The 14,092-nt window shown below is 52.8% G+C and overlaps 1 protein-coding gene across 2 annotated transcripts in view; it reads right to left on the minus strand.

Moving 5' to 3' along the window:
• ARHGEF10L (Rho guanine nucleotide exchange factor 10 like) overlaps window positions 1-14,092 on the minus strand; it is a 229,073-nt gene that overhangs the window by 193,454 nt on the left and 21,527 nt on the right. The window contains exon 1 of one of the 2 annotated variants that reach the window (XM_029064987.2): window positions 6,401-6,500. The exons of the other annotated variant lie outside the window; for it this stretch is intronic. The gene's annotated coding sequence lies outside the window, so the exon portion shown is untranslated. Of the gene's footprint in view, window positions 1-6,400; window positions 6,501-14,092 lie in introns of those variants that run through there. 2 annotated transcript variants of the gene reach the window in all.

Below are 14,092 nucleotides of genomic sequence, written 5' to 3' on the forward strand. Positions count from 1 at the left end.
TTCCCTATCACCGTGGATGGCACGACCGTCCTTCCCGTCTCTCGGGCCCGCGATCTCGGTGTCATCCTTGACTCGTCTCTCTCATTCACCCCACGCATCCTATCCGCTACCGAGACCTGCCGGTTTCACCTCTACAATATCGCCAAGATCCGCCCTTTCCTCTCCACCCAAACGGCTACCTTACCGTTACGGGCTCTCGTTATATCCCGGCTAGACTACTGTGTCGGCCTTCTCTCTGACCTCCCTTCCTCTTCTCTCGCCCCGCTCCGGTCTATTCTTCACTCCGCTGCCCGGCTCATCTTCCTGCAGAAACGATCTGGGCCTGTCACTCCCCTTCTTAAACAACTCCAGTGGTTGCCTATCGACCTCTGCTCCAAACAAAAACTCCTCACTCTAGGCTTCGAGGCTCTACATCACCTCGCCCCTTCCTACCTCTCCTCCCTTCTCTCTTTCTACCACCCACCCCGCACGCTCCGCTCCTCCGCCGCCCACCTCCTCGCCGTCCCTCGGTCTCGCCTGTCCCGCCGTCGACCCCCGGGTCACGTCCTCCCGCGGTCCCGGAACGCCCTCCCTCCTCACCTCCACCTAACTGATTCTCTTTCCCTCTTCAAAACCTTACTTAAAACTCACCTCCTCCAAGAGGCCTTCCCAGACTGAGCTCCTCTTCTCCCTCTACTCCCTCTGCCATCCCCCCTTTACCTCTCCGCAGCTAAACCCTCATTTTCCCCTTTTCCCTCTGCTCCTCCCCCTCTCCCTTCCCCTCCCCACGGCACCGTACTCGCCCGCTCAACTGTATATATTTTCGTTACCCTATTTATTTTGTTAATGAATTGTCCATCGCCTCGATTCTATTTAGTTGCCATCGGTTTTTACGAGATGTTCTTCCCCTCGACGCTGTTTAGTGCCATCGTTCTCGTCTGTCCGTCTCCCCCGATCAGACCGTAAGCCCGTCAAACGGCAGGGACTGTCTCTATCTGTTGCCGACTTGTTCATCCCAAGCGCTTAGTACAGTGCTCTGCACATAGTAAGCGCTCAATAAATACTATTGAATGAATGAAAAACCTTGAACCCAAGCATTTTCAATCGCTCTTACATCACTCTCCATCGCCAGGCCCTTTGCTCCTCTAGATTGCAAGCTCGTTGCGGGCAGGGAATATGTCTGTTTATTGCGATACTGCACTCTCCCAAGCGTTCAGTACAGTGCTCTGCACATAGTAAGCGCTCAATAAATATTGGATTCCAGAGACTCTAGAGGGCCTGTGATGGAGGATACATGACCCCTATATCCTGGCAGCCAAACTGAGGTAAAGTTCTAGATCAGAGCGTGGCCTAGTGTAAAGAGAACAGCTCCAGCACTTGCCTGCTAAGTGACCTCGGACAAGTCGCTTAACCGCTCGGTGCCTCAGTTTCCTCTGCTATAAAGTGGGAATTAAATACTTGTTCTTCCTCCCTCAGCCTGAGAGCTCCAGAGAGTACAGGGATTGTGTCCGATCTAACTTTCGTGTCTACTCCAATGCTTGGCAGAGTACTTGGCACATAATAGGCACCTAATCGCCACATATATTTTAATTATTATTGATATTTTATTATAAATTAATTGAAACATTAAGTACCATCCTCATCTGGAATTGAGGCAAAAGGTCCTGGGCCAAAGTTCTGCTTTTGTTGTTTTTTTTAAAACGGTGTTTATTGCACATCTATAATTTTTTTTTAATGGCACTTGTTAAACATTTCCTTTGTGCCAGGCACTGTGTTAAGCACTGGGATATATACATGCTCATCAGGTTCAAAACAGTTCATGTCCTACTTGGGGCTCATAGTATTAATTCCCATTTTATAGATGAGGTAAGTGAGGCCCAGAGAAGTTAAATAACTTGCCCAAGGTCACACAGCAGACAAGTGGCCAAGCCAGGTTCAGAACCCAGGTCCCTCTGACTCGCTTCTGTGATCCTTCCAGGAGGCCACGCTGCTTTCCTTTGGGCCAAAGCTCCGGGCTTGGCAACGCGGGGAGACAGAAATGGTCCGATCGAACACGGTCCCTGTTCCACCCGGGGTTACCAATCAATCATACTTAACCGATTGTATTTAACCAGCCGACTGTATTTAACCAATCAATCGCATTTACTGAGCACTTACTATACGCAGAGCGCCGTACTAAGTGCCTGGGAGAGTAGAATATAACAATATAACACATTCCCTGCCCATCATAATAATAATAATGTTGGTATTTGTTAAACACTTACTATGTGCAGAGCACTGGTCTAAGCGCTGGGGGAGATATAGGTTAATCGGATTACCCCACGTGAGGCTCACAGTCTTCATCCCCATTTTACAGATGAGGGAACTGGGGCCCAGAGAAGTGAAGTGACTCGCCCACCGTCACCCAGCTGACAAGCGGCAGAACCGGATTCGAACCCATGACCTCTGACTCCCAAGCCCGGGCTCTTTCCACTGAGCCACGCTGCTTCTCGTGTTCAGAGTCTAAGAATGCTCGTTTGTTGTATGTTCTGTGATACCTGTAAAGCACTTACTACGTGTCAAACACCGTTCTAACCGCCGGGGTAGGTACAAGTCAAACAGGTTGGGCGTAGTCCCTGTCCCACATGTCCCAAATGCCAATAATAATGTTGGCATTTGTTAAGCGCTTACTACGTGCCAAGCACTGTTCTAAGCACTGGGGTAGATACAGGGGAATCAGGTTGCCCCACGTGGGGCTCGCAGTCTTCATCCCCATTTTCCAGATGACGTAACTGAGGTACAGAGAAGCTAAACAGCTTGCCCAAGGTCACACAGCAGACAAGTGGAGGAGCCGAGATTAGAACCCACGTCCTCTGTCTCCCAAGCCCGGGTTCTCTCCACTGAGCCACGCTGCTTGGGAGAACAGGTACTGAATCCCCATTTCGCCGTCGAGGAAATCGAGGCCCAGAGAAGTGAAGTTACTTGCCCAAGGTCACTCAGCAAGAAATTGGTAGAGCTGGGATTAGAACCCAGATCCTATAATTCCCAGGCCCACGCTCTTTCCACCAGGCCACGCTGCGTCTCCGAATGCCCAGTTCCCCAGTCCCCAGTTCCCACAGACAATGGTTTTGGGGTAAGGGGTCCGAGGGGTGGAGAGGTCACATTTCCCTTCCGCTTTCATCGGCTGGCCTCCGCATTCCCTGCACCCGTAGAGGTGTGCGACCGGTAACGAGTCGTAGGATTTCAGCCCTCTCTGACTAGGGCTCTTGGTCCTCAGAACCATCATCCGCACTTCCACGCTGGATGAGGAGAGGGGAGATGTGAGTTCAAGTCTCAATTCTACCTCTGCCCTGGGACCTTAGAGAGCTCACGTAACATCTGCCCGGGCTTGGGAGTCAGAGGTCATGGGTTTGAATCCCGGCTCCTCCACTTTTCATCCATTCATTCAATAGTATTCATTGAGCGCTCACTATGTGCAGAGCACTGTACTAAGCGCTTGGAATGGACAAATCGGCAACAGATAGAGACGGTCTCTGCCCTCTGACGGGCTCACGGTCTAATCGGGGGAGACGGGCAGACGAGAACAATGGCAATAAATGGAGTCGAGGGGAAGAACATCTCATAAAAACAATGGCAACTGAATAGAATCAGGTTGATGTACATCTCATTAAACAAAATAAATAGGGTGATGCAGATAGATACAGTTGAGCGGACGAGTACAGTGCCGAGGGGATGGGACGGGAGAGGGGGAGGAGCAGAGGGAAATGGGGGGAAAATAGGGTTAAGCTGCGGAGAGGTGAAGGGGGGGGTAGAGGGAGCAGGGGGAAAAAGGGTCAGCTTGTCAGCTGTGTGACTGTGGGCAAGTCACTTAACTTCTTGGGGCCTCCGTTCCCTCATCTGTAAAATGGGAATTAACTGTGAGCCTCACGTGGGACAACCTGATGACCCCGTATCTCCCTCGGCGCTTAGAACAGTGCCCTGCACATAGTAAGCGCTTAACAAACGCCAGCATTATTACCTTGGATGCGGAGACAAGGGCACCTTCCTAGCCTCTCCCTCCTTTCAGAAGACTCATGAGACGGGGGAATAACGTGCAATACTTTGGGATCCTGGCAGAGAGCCCTCGGAAACTCCAAATTATAATCACGGCAATGAAATATCGGGGGGTTTGGGAAGTATCGGTCCAACAAGCCTAGAAACTAATATGACTAACTCCCAAAGAGCACCGAGTTACTTCTGAAGCGTTAACAATTATTCGGTCGCATCTGTTGAGCGCCTGCTGTGTGCAGAGCACTGTCCTAAGCATTTGGGAGAGAACAATGCAACAACAGAGCGGAGTCAGTAGACACATCCCCTGCCCACGGCGAGGTTCCAAGCTAGGGGATAATCACTTCCAGGGAATGTGCCCGGATTGGAAAAATCTGTAGGTCGGAGGTTTAAGGGAGGGAAGGGCTTCACGGAACCCACGCTTCAAGTTCAATCCGCGGTGGTTTCTCTGCATACCCCCTCCACCCACCCCCGCCAACAATAATAATAATGTCGGTATCTGTGAAGCGCTTACTGCCTGCCGGGCACCGTTCTAAGCGCTGGGGTGGATACGAGGTAATCAGGTTGTCCCACGTGGGGCCCACAGTCTCACTCCCCGTTTTACAGACGAGGACACTGAGGCCCAGAGAAGAGAAGCGATTGGCCCAAAGTCACACGGCTGAGCAGCGGCAGAGCCGGGAGCAGAACCCACGACCTCTGACTCCCAAGCCCGGGCTCTCTCCGCCGAGCCACGCCGCTTCTCGATCCGAACCCGGAGCATTCCGGGGACCCACCCAAGCCACCTCACCCCCGGCGGATCTCTTCCCGGGGCCGGTCAAGCCCGCCGTTTCACCTTCGGGTGACGGCGGCCCGGGCTCCGGGAGGCGTCTCCTTCCGGCTCGCCGCTTCTCACCTTGAGGGTTTTACCGGGCAGAGCAAAAGCAACATTTTGCTCTAGAGCCAAGGCGAGGCGGGCCAGCGAGGCGGGCCACCCCCGCGACCAGCGGGGCTCCAGGAAAAGGCCGGGCGTGACCTCTGCCAGCCACGGGACCTCCGTCCGTGGGCCTGAAAAGGACGGCAAGGACCACGACGACGGGACACGGTCTCCCGAATGCTCCGAGGGACACGGGGTGGGCGAAGAGGCGGGGGCGGGCGAAGAGGGGCGGCAAGTCAGGAGTAAGGTGATCAGGGTCACGGGGCAGAGGTAGAATTGACACTTCCCCCGATTAGACCGTGAGCCCGTCGACGGGCAGGGATTGTCTCTTTCTGTTGCCTCATTGTCCGTTCCAAACGCTCAGTACAGTGCTCTGCACACAGTAAGCGCTCAATAAATACTACCGAATGAATGAATGAATGAATGAATGAGCGGCCACAGGGAGGGGCCCGGGGGTGGCAGCCAGGGGGGCAGGGGCAGGTGCAAGGGCACGGAGCACTCATGCTACTGATGCCTGTTCACTTGTTTTGACGCCGGTCTCCCCCCCTTCTAGACTATGAGCCCACTGTGGGCAGGGATCGTCTCTGTTGCCGAATCGTACTTTCCAAGCGCTCGGGACAGTGCCCGCACACAGTAAGCGCTCATTAAATACGATCGAATGAATGAACGAATGACTGTGGGCAAGTCACTTAACTTCTCGGTGCCTCAGTTCCCTCAACTGGAAAATGGGGATTAACTGTGAGCCTCCCGTGGGACGACCTTGATGACCCCGGATCTCCCCCCGGGCGCCTAGAACAGTACTCCGCACATAGTAAGCGCTTAACAGATACCAACACTATTAGGAGTAGGTGTAGGAAGGAGGCAGGGGCAGGGGGCACGGACAGAGGCGGGGGCAGAGGGCATCGACCGGGGCCAGGGCTGAGGGAGGAGGCGGGGGCATCGGCAGAGGGCATCGGCGGGGATAGGGGCAGGGGTAACTGCAGGGAGGGGGAGAGGGGCAGGAGCGGGTGCCGAGGAAGGAGTAGCTGCAGGGAGGGGGCGGGGGCATCGGCAGGGGCGGGTGCAGGGGGCGGGAGTAGGTGCGGGGAGGGGGAGAGGGGCAAGGGCAGAGGGCATCGGCAAGGGCGGGTTGCAGGGGGCGGGAATAGCCGCAGGGAGGGGGCGGGGGGCGGGAGGGGGTGCAAGGGCAGCGGGCAGCGGCAGGGGAGGGGGCGGGGGCATCTGCAGGGGCGGGGGGTGGGAGTAGGTGCAGGGAGGGGACCGGGGCGTCAGCAGGGGTGGGAGTAGGTGCAGGGGCGTCAGCAGGGGCGGGGGCATCAGCAGGGGCAGGAGTAGCTGCAGGGAGGGGGCGGGGGCACGAGCGGGGGCAGGGGGCGGGAGGAGGTGCGGGGAGGGGGCGGGGGGCGGCGGGGACAAAGAGGGGCTGGGCGCGGCGCGGCGCGGTGGGCGTCGGGGGTCAGCGGCACTCACGGCAGCACTCACCCCGCGCGCCCTCCCGGGCGGCCTCCGCGGCCGGGAAGGAGCGTGTGCGGCGCCGGCCGAGGCGGGGGGGTTGCTCCGCGCCGCTCCGCGCCGCTCCGCTCCGCCGGACCCCGCCGCACGCAACGCCCGCGGCCATGGCCCCCCCCGCCCGGCCACCCCGACCCGCTCGGCTCCTCCGAGCCCGGCCGCGGGCCCCGCCCCCCTCCGCCGCCGCCAGCCGATCGGACGGCGCCCTCGGGCCCGGCCGCTCCTCGATATTCATGAGGGGGCGGGGGGACGGGGCGGCGGGGGGACGGGGCGGGGTCCGGGGAAGGGGCGGTGATGGGTGGGCCGAGGGGGCGGGGCCCGGCGCTGAGGGGGGCGGGTCCTGGGAGAAGGGGCGGGTCCCGGCCGGTGATTGACGTGTTGGGGGGCGTGTCCCGGGCCGTGATTGATTGGCGCCATGGGGGGGAGAGGGTGTCATGGGGAAAGGGGGCGTGTCCCTGGCGGTGATTGACGTGGTGGGGGGGCGTGTCCCCCGGCCGTGATTGGCGCCGTCGGGGGCGTGTCCTGGGGGAGGGGGGTGGTCCCGGGCGGTGATTGACGTGCTAGGGGGCGTGTCCTGGGGGAGGGGGGGTCCTGGGCGGTGATTGACATGTGAGAGGGGCGTGTCCCGGGCCGCGATTGGCTCCATCGGGGGACGTATCCTGGGGCAAGGGGGCGTGTCCCGGGCCGTGATTGACGTGCTGGGGGGCGTGTCCGGGACCGTGATTGGCTCCATCGGGGGCGTATCCTGAGTCGAGGGGGCGTGTCCGGGGCGATGATTGACGTGCTGGGGGGCGTGTCCCGGGCAGGGGGCGTGAGCTCCGAGCAGGAGGAGCCAAAGTTCCCGGATGAAGAGCCCCCCTTCCCCCCCCCCCCCCCCGCTGCCCCGGGCAACCGAACGCCTCTGCCGCTTTTCGGAGGGACTTTTTCTTTTCTTTTCTTTTCTTTTCTTTTTTTCTTTTCTTTTCTTTTTTTCTTTTCTTTTCTTTTTTTCCCGCCCCGTCCCTCGGACCCTGCGGGTGTGTCCTGGCACAGACGGGCGGGGCGGCCCGCTCGCCTGGGAATAATCATAATGATGGTCTCGGTTACCTCCTTCCGAGGTGCGCCGAGCCCCGACCCTTCATCCCTTCCTTCGGCTCCTTCCGTCGTATTCCTTCGTTCCGTCGTCTTCACCCATTCATTCGTTCGAGCGTATTTGATTTCCCAAAATTCGTCGATTCGAGCGGGAGCCCGTCGGGGGGCGGGGAGGGCCTTCTGTCCCTCTCTCGGTTGCCCAATTGTCCATTCCAAGCGCTCGGTCCGCTGCTCGGCGCACAGTCAGCGCTCAATAAATACGACAATAAATACGAATGAATTCAATCGTATCTCTTGAATGGATGAATTCCATCGTATTGAATGAATGAATGGATGAATGGATGAATGAATGAATGAATGAATGAATGAATGAACTCAATCGTATTTATTGAACGAATGAATTAATTCAATCGTATTTATTGAACGAATGGATTCCATCGTCTTTATTGAATGAAGGAAGGAAGGGAGGAATTCAATCGTATTTGTTGAATGGATGAATACATTCAATCGTATTGAATGAATTCAATCGTATTTGTTGAATGAGTGAATTCAATCGTATTTATTGAATGAATGAATGAATGAATTCAATCGTCTTTGTTGAATGGATGAATAAATTCAATCGTATTGAATGAATTCAATCGTATTTATGAAATGAATGAATGAATGAATTCACTCGTCTTTGTTGAATGGATGAATAAATTCAATCGTATTGAATGAATGAATGAATTCAATCATGTTTATTGAATTCATTCATTCGCTCGTATTTATTGAATGAATGAATTCGATCGTATTTATTGAATGAATGAATGAATGAATGGATTCAATCGTATTTATAGAATTGATTAATTAATTCAATCGTATTTATTGAACGAATGAATGAATTCAATCGTATTTATTGAAGAATGAATGAGTTCAATCATATTTATTGAACGAATGAATTCAATCGTATTTATTGAATGAATAAATGAATTCAATCGTATTTATTGAATGAATTCAATCGTATTTATTAAATGGATGAATTCCATCGTATGCGTTGAATGAATGAATGAATTCAATCGTATGCGTTGAATGAATGAATGAATTCAATCATTCATTCATTCAATAGTATTTATTGAGCGCTTACTATGTGCAGAGCACTGTACTAAGCGCTTGGGATGAACAAGTCGGCAACAGATAGAGACAGTCCCTGCCGTTTGACGGAACAATCGTATTTATTGAGCGCTGACTGCGTGCAGAGCCCTGTACGAAGCGCTTGGAATGTACAATTCGGCAACAGAGAGAGACCATCCCTGCCCCACGACGGGCTCACAGTCTAGAAGGGGGAGACAGACAGCAAAACCAAACAAGTAGACAGGCGTCGATCCCATCAAAATAGATAAATAGAATCCTAGATGTAGGCACATCATTAAGAAAATAAATAGAGTAATAAATAATAGATGCAAATAGACATAAGTGCCGTGGGGAGGGGAAGGGGGTAGAGTAGAGGGAGGGAGTAGAGGGAATGGGGGAGGAGTGAGGGGCAGAGGGAAAGGGGGGCTCAGTCTGGGAAGGCCTCCTGGAGGAGGTGAGCTCTCAGGGGGGCTTTGAAGAGGGGAAGAGAGTGAGTTTGACGGAGACGAGGAGGGAGGGCGTTCCGGGACCGCGGGAGGACGTGGGCCGGGGGTCGACGGCGGGACAGGCGAGAAGGAGGCCCATTGAGGAGGTGAACGGCAGAGGAGCAGAGTGTGCGGGGGCTCTAAGCGCTAGGGTAGATACAAGGTGATCAGGTTGTCCCACGTGAGGCTCGCAATCTTAATCCCCATTTTACAGATGAGGTCACTGAGGCACAGAATAATAATAATAGTACTTGTGAAGCGCTTACTATGTGCGGAGCACTGTTCTATGCGCCGGGGAAGATGCAAGGGACTCAGGTTGTTCCACGTGGGGCTCCCCGTCTTAATCCCCACTTTACAGGCACAGAGAAGTGAAGTGACTTGCCCGAGGTCACACAGCAGACAAGTGTCCGGAGCTGGCATTAGAACCTCCTCTGACTCCCAAGGCCTTGCTCTTTCATTCATTCATTCATTCATTCATTCATTCATTCAATCATATTTATTGAGCGCTTTCTGTGTGCGGAGCAATGTACTAAGAGCTTGGAAAGTACAATTGGGCAACATATAGAGACAATCCCTACCCAACAACGGGCTCACAGTCCAACGGGGGAGACAGACAACAAAACAAAACAAGTCGACAGACATCAATACCATCAGAATAGATCAATAGAATTATAGATATATACACTCATCATGCTGCTTAGGTCCACATTTTTTTATTACTATCAAGTGCCGTCAAGTTGTTTCCGATTCATAGCGAATCTGTGGATATATTTTCTCCAGAACATCCGGGTCCATGATAATAGTAAAAATAATAATAATTGTGGTATTTGTTAAACACTTACTCTATGGCAGGCACTGTACTAAGAGCTGGGGTAAATACAAGATAATCGGTTTGGACACAGTCGCTGGCCCTCCTGGGGCTCCCAAGCTATGGAGGAGGAAGAACGGGTATGCGGTTTTCATTTTGATGAGGAAACAGAGGCACAGAACGGTTAATGATAATAATAATAATGTTGGTATCCGTTAAGCACTTACTACGTGCAGAGCACTGTTCTAAGCGCTGGGGTAGAAACAGGGTCATCAGATTGTCCCACGTGAGGCTCACAGTTAATCCCCATTTTACAGATGAGGTCACTGAGGCCCAGAGAAGTTAAGTGACTTGCCCACAGTCACACAGCTGACAAGTGGCAGTTAAGTCCCCAGGGCACACACAATAGGGAAGGCTCACAATCTTAAACACCAGATGAGGAAACTGAGGCACAGAGAAATTAAGTGACTCGCCCAAGATCACAGAGCGGACAAGTGGCGGAGGTGGGATTAGAATCCTGGTCCTCTGACTCCCAGGCCCTTCGTCTTTCCCATTGGTAATAATAATGGTGGCATGTGTTAAGCGCTTACTATGTGCAAAGCACTGGGGGATACAAGGTGATCAGGTTGTCCCACGTGGGGTTCACAGTTTTAATCCCCATTTTACAGATGAGGTAACTGAGGCACAGAGAAGTTCAGTGACTTGCCCACAGTCAGCTGACAAGCGGCGGAGCTGGGATTTGAACCCATGACCTCTGAACCCCAAGCCCGGGCTCTCTCCCCTGAGCCACGCTGCTTCTCTAAGGCTAGAACTTGTTCACCGCTCACTCTGTGCCAAGCACTATGCAAAATACAAGAAAATCAGGTCGGACACAGTCCGCGGCCCTCCTGGGGCTCCCAGGCTGTGGGGGAGGAAGAACGGGCATGCAGTCTTCATTTGACAGATGAAGAAACTGAGGCACAGAACAGTCAAGTCATTCACCCCAGCTCACACAGTAGGGAAATGGGGTGATTTGAACTCAGGTCTCTGACTCTCAGTCCTGTGCTCTTTCCACTGAGTCACTCTGCCTCTGAACAGCCAAACAGGAGTTAGTTGTCAATAGTCAACAGGAGCCTCCCCAGGCTTGCTTGGGTCTGTGAGAGACACTGGGGAAGAATCCGATGGGGGTTGACCGGAGGCTTCCGTTGCACTTAGAGATCGCTTGGATCGACACTTACCATCTCGCTGCGGGAAGCAGCGTGGCTCAGTGGCAAGAGCCCGGGCTTCGGAGTCAGAGGTCATGGGTTCGACTCCCGGCTCTGCCACTTGTCAGCTGGGTGACTGTGGGCAAGTCACTTCACTTCTCCGTGCCTCAGTTCCCTCATCTGTAAAATGGGGATTAACTATGAGCCTCACGTGGGACAACCTGATGACCCCGTATCACCCCCAGTGCTTAGAACAGTGCTCTGCACATAGTAAGAGCTTATCAAATACCAACATTATTATTATTATTATTATTATCTTCCCTTAAAGATCCTTCACAGGTAGATACCTGATACTTAATCTCCCCCAGGTTATATCCTTTTGAGCGTTTCTAATAATAATATAATAATGTTGGTATCTGTTAAGCGCTTACTATGTGCAGAGCACTGTTCTAAGCGCTGGGGTGGATACAGGGTCATCAGGTCGTCCCACGTGAGGCTCACAATCTTAATCCCCATTTTACAGATGAGGGAACTGAGGCACAGAGAAGTGAAGTGACTTGCCCACAGTCACTCAGCTGACAAGTGACAGAGCCGGGAGTCGAACCCATGACCTCCGACTCCCAAGCCCGTGCTCTTGCCACTGAGCCAGGCTCCTTCTCCTAGAGAGTTTCTTCTAGAGAACCTAAGCACCGATGTGCTCCCACGGTAGCGCTAAAATCGATCAGTCAATCATATATATTGAGCGCTTACTGTGTGCAGAGATGGTAAACACATTCTCTGTCCACAGGGAGCTTTCGGTCTAGAGAAAAAGACAGACATGGATATTAGGCCCCTTACTACTTAAAAATTGACTCGTGATCCAATTCCCCACACCCTCTTCCTGTCACTATTATTTTAATAATAATAATATTGGTAGTTGTTAAGCGCTTACTATGTGCAGAGCACTGTTCTATGCGCTGGGGTAGACACAGGGGAATCAGATTGCCCCACGTGAGGCTCACAGTCTTCATCCCCATTTTACAGATGAGGGAACTGAGGCCCAGAGAAGTGAAGTGACTTGCCCACCGTCACACGGCCGACAAGTGGCAGAGCTCGGATTCGAACCCGTGACCTCTGGCTCCCAAGCCCGGGTTCTTTCCAGTGAGCCATGCTGCGTTAGTAGCTGTGTCCCTTGTAAATCCCTTCTGGGCAGGGAGAACGTCTCCTCTATTGTACTTTTCCAAACACTTAATAGTAATCGTGATATCCGTTAGGCGCTTACTATCGCCAGGCGCTGTACTAAGCGGTGGGGTGGATACAAGCAAATCGGGTTGGACCCAGGGACCCAGGAGTCCCACCTGGGGCTCACGGTCTCAATCCCCATTTTACAGATGAGGGAAATGAGGCACAGAGAAGTGAAATGACTTGCCCGAGGTCACATGGCAAACACGTGGCAGAGCCGGGATGAAAACCTTCTGATTCCCAGGCCCGGGCTCTACCTACTACCCCGCGCCGCTCCTTAGTACGGAGTGCTGCATACAGTATCAAACGATCAGGGGTATTTATTGAACGCTCCCTGTGCACAGAGAATTGAACTAAGCACTTAGGAGAGTTCAAGAGAGTTGGCAGAAACAATCCCTGCCCTCAAACAGCTTGAAATCTAGAGGAAGAGAATACGAGTACACTTATTATAGGAATACGAGCAATAATAATAACAGTCGCGGTACTGAAGCGCTTCCTATGTGCCAAGCACTCTACTGAACGCTGAGGTAGATACAAGCTGATCGGGTCCCTTTAGGAGGCTCACAGTCTAACTAGGACATTTTGCAGTCGAGGGAACTGAGCCTCAAAGAAGTGAAGTGACCTGCCCGAGGTCACCCAGCAGACAAGTGGCGGAGTCAGAGATAGAACCCCAGCCCTGACTCCTAGACCCGTGCTCCTTCCACGAGGCCATGCTGTTTCCCCGTAGAGAAGCAGTGTGGTTCGGTGGAAAGAGGCCGGGCTTGGCAGTCAGAGGTCCTGAGTTCAAATCCCGGCTCTGCCACTTGTCAGCCGTGTGACTTTGGGCAGGTCACTTCACTTCTCTGTGCCTCAGTTACCTCATCTGTAAAATGGGGATTAACTGTGAGCCTCAAGTGGGACAGCCCGATGACCCTGTATCTACCCCAGCGCTGAGAACAGTGCTCTGCACCTAGTGAGCGCTTAACAAATACCAACATTAGTATTATTATTAGAGGCCAGCACATACACCTAGGAATCAGGAGACCCGAAATCTTGTCTCAGATCAGCTACTGACCTTTTGTGAGCCTTTGGGAAAGTCTCTCCACCTCAGTTTCTTCACCTGTAAAATGGGGGGAAATGAATCCTGCCACGGTCAGGGATGTACGGGGTTTAAAATGAGAAAACTGATGTGACTTCCCTAAACCCTCATCTCCCCTTCTCCCACTCCCTTCTGCATCTTCCTTACACTTGAATCTTCTCCCTTCATTCACCCTCCCTTGGCCCCACAGCATTAATGTTTGCATCCATAATTTATGCATTTATATTAATGTCCGTCTCCCCCTCTAGATCGTAAGCACACTGTGGACAGGGAATGTGTCTGCAATTCTGTTATTCTGTACTCTCCCAAGGGCATAGTACAGTGCTAGAGCAGCGTTTGATACATAGTAAGTGTTTAACAAATACCATCAAAAAAAAAAAAATCAATCAGTGGCAAGTATTGAGCACTCACTCTGTGCAAAGCATTGTCCTAAGCACTTGGGAGAGTACGATACCACAGAATTGGTAGATGCATTCCCTGCCCACAAGGAACTTACATTCTAGAGTGGAAGGCATAGTCGGTATTTGTTGCTGCCGCTGCTCAGAAAGGGCCCCGGGGATTATTCGGCAGGGGATTCCCGAGAGTAAAATTGACAAGATTGCATTAAGTAAAAGAAGCCATAGCAGCAGCAGCAGCTGAAAGAACCAGAGCTCCACCTTCTCCAACCTCTCCAATGGCCTTCTGCACCCCAGGGCCCCAACCGCCTGT

Source organism: Ornithorhynchus anatinus, chromosome 5 (assembly GCF_004115215.2).
Source record: "Ornithorhynchus anatinus isolate Pmale09 chromosome 5, mOrnAna1.pri.v4, whole genome shotgun sequence".
In the NCBI taxonomy this organism is placed as follows: domain Eukaryota; kingdom Metazoa; phylum Chordata; class Mammalia; order Monotremata; family Ornithorhynchidae; genus Ornithorhynchus; species Ornithorhynchus anatinus.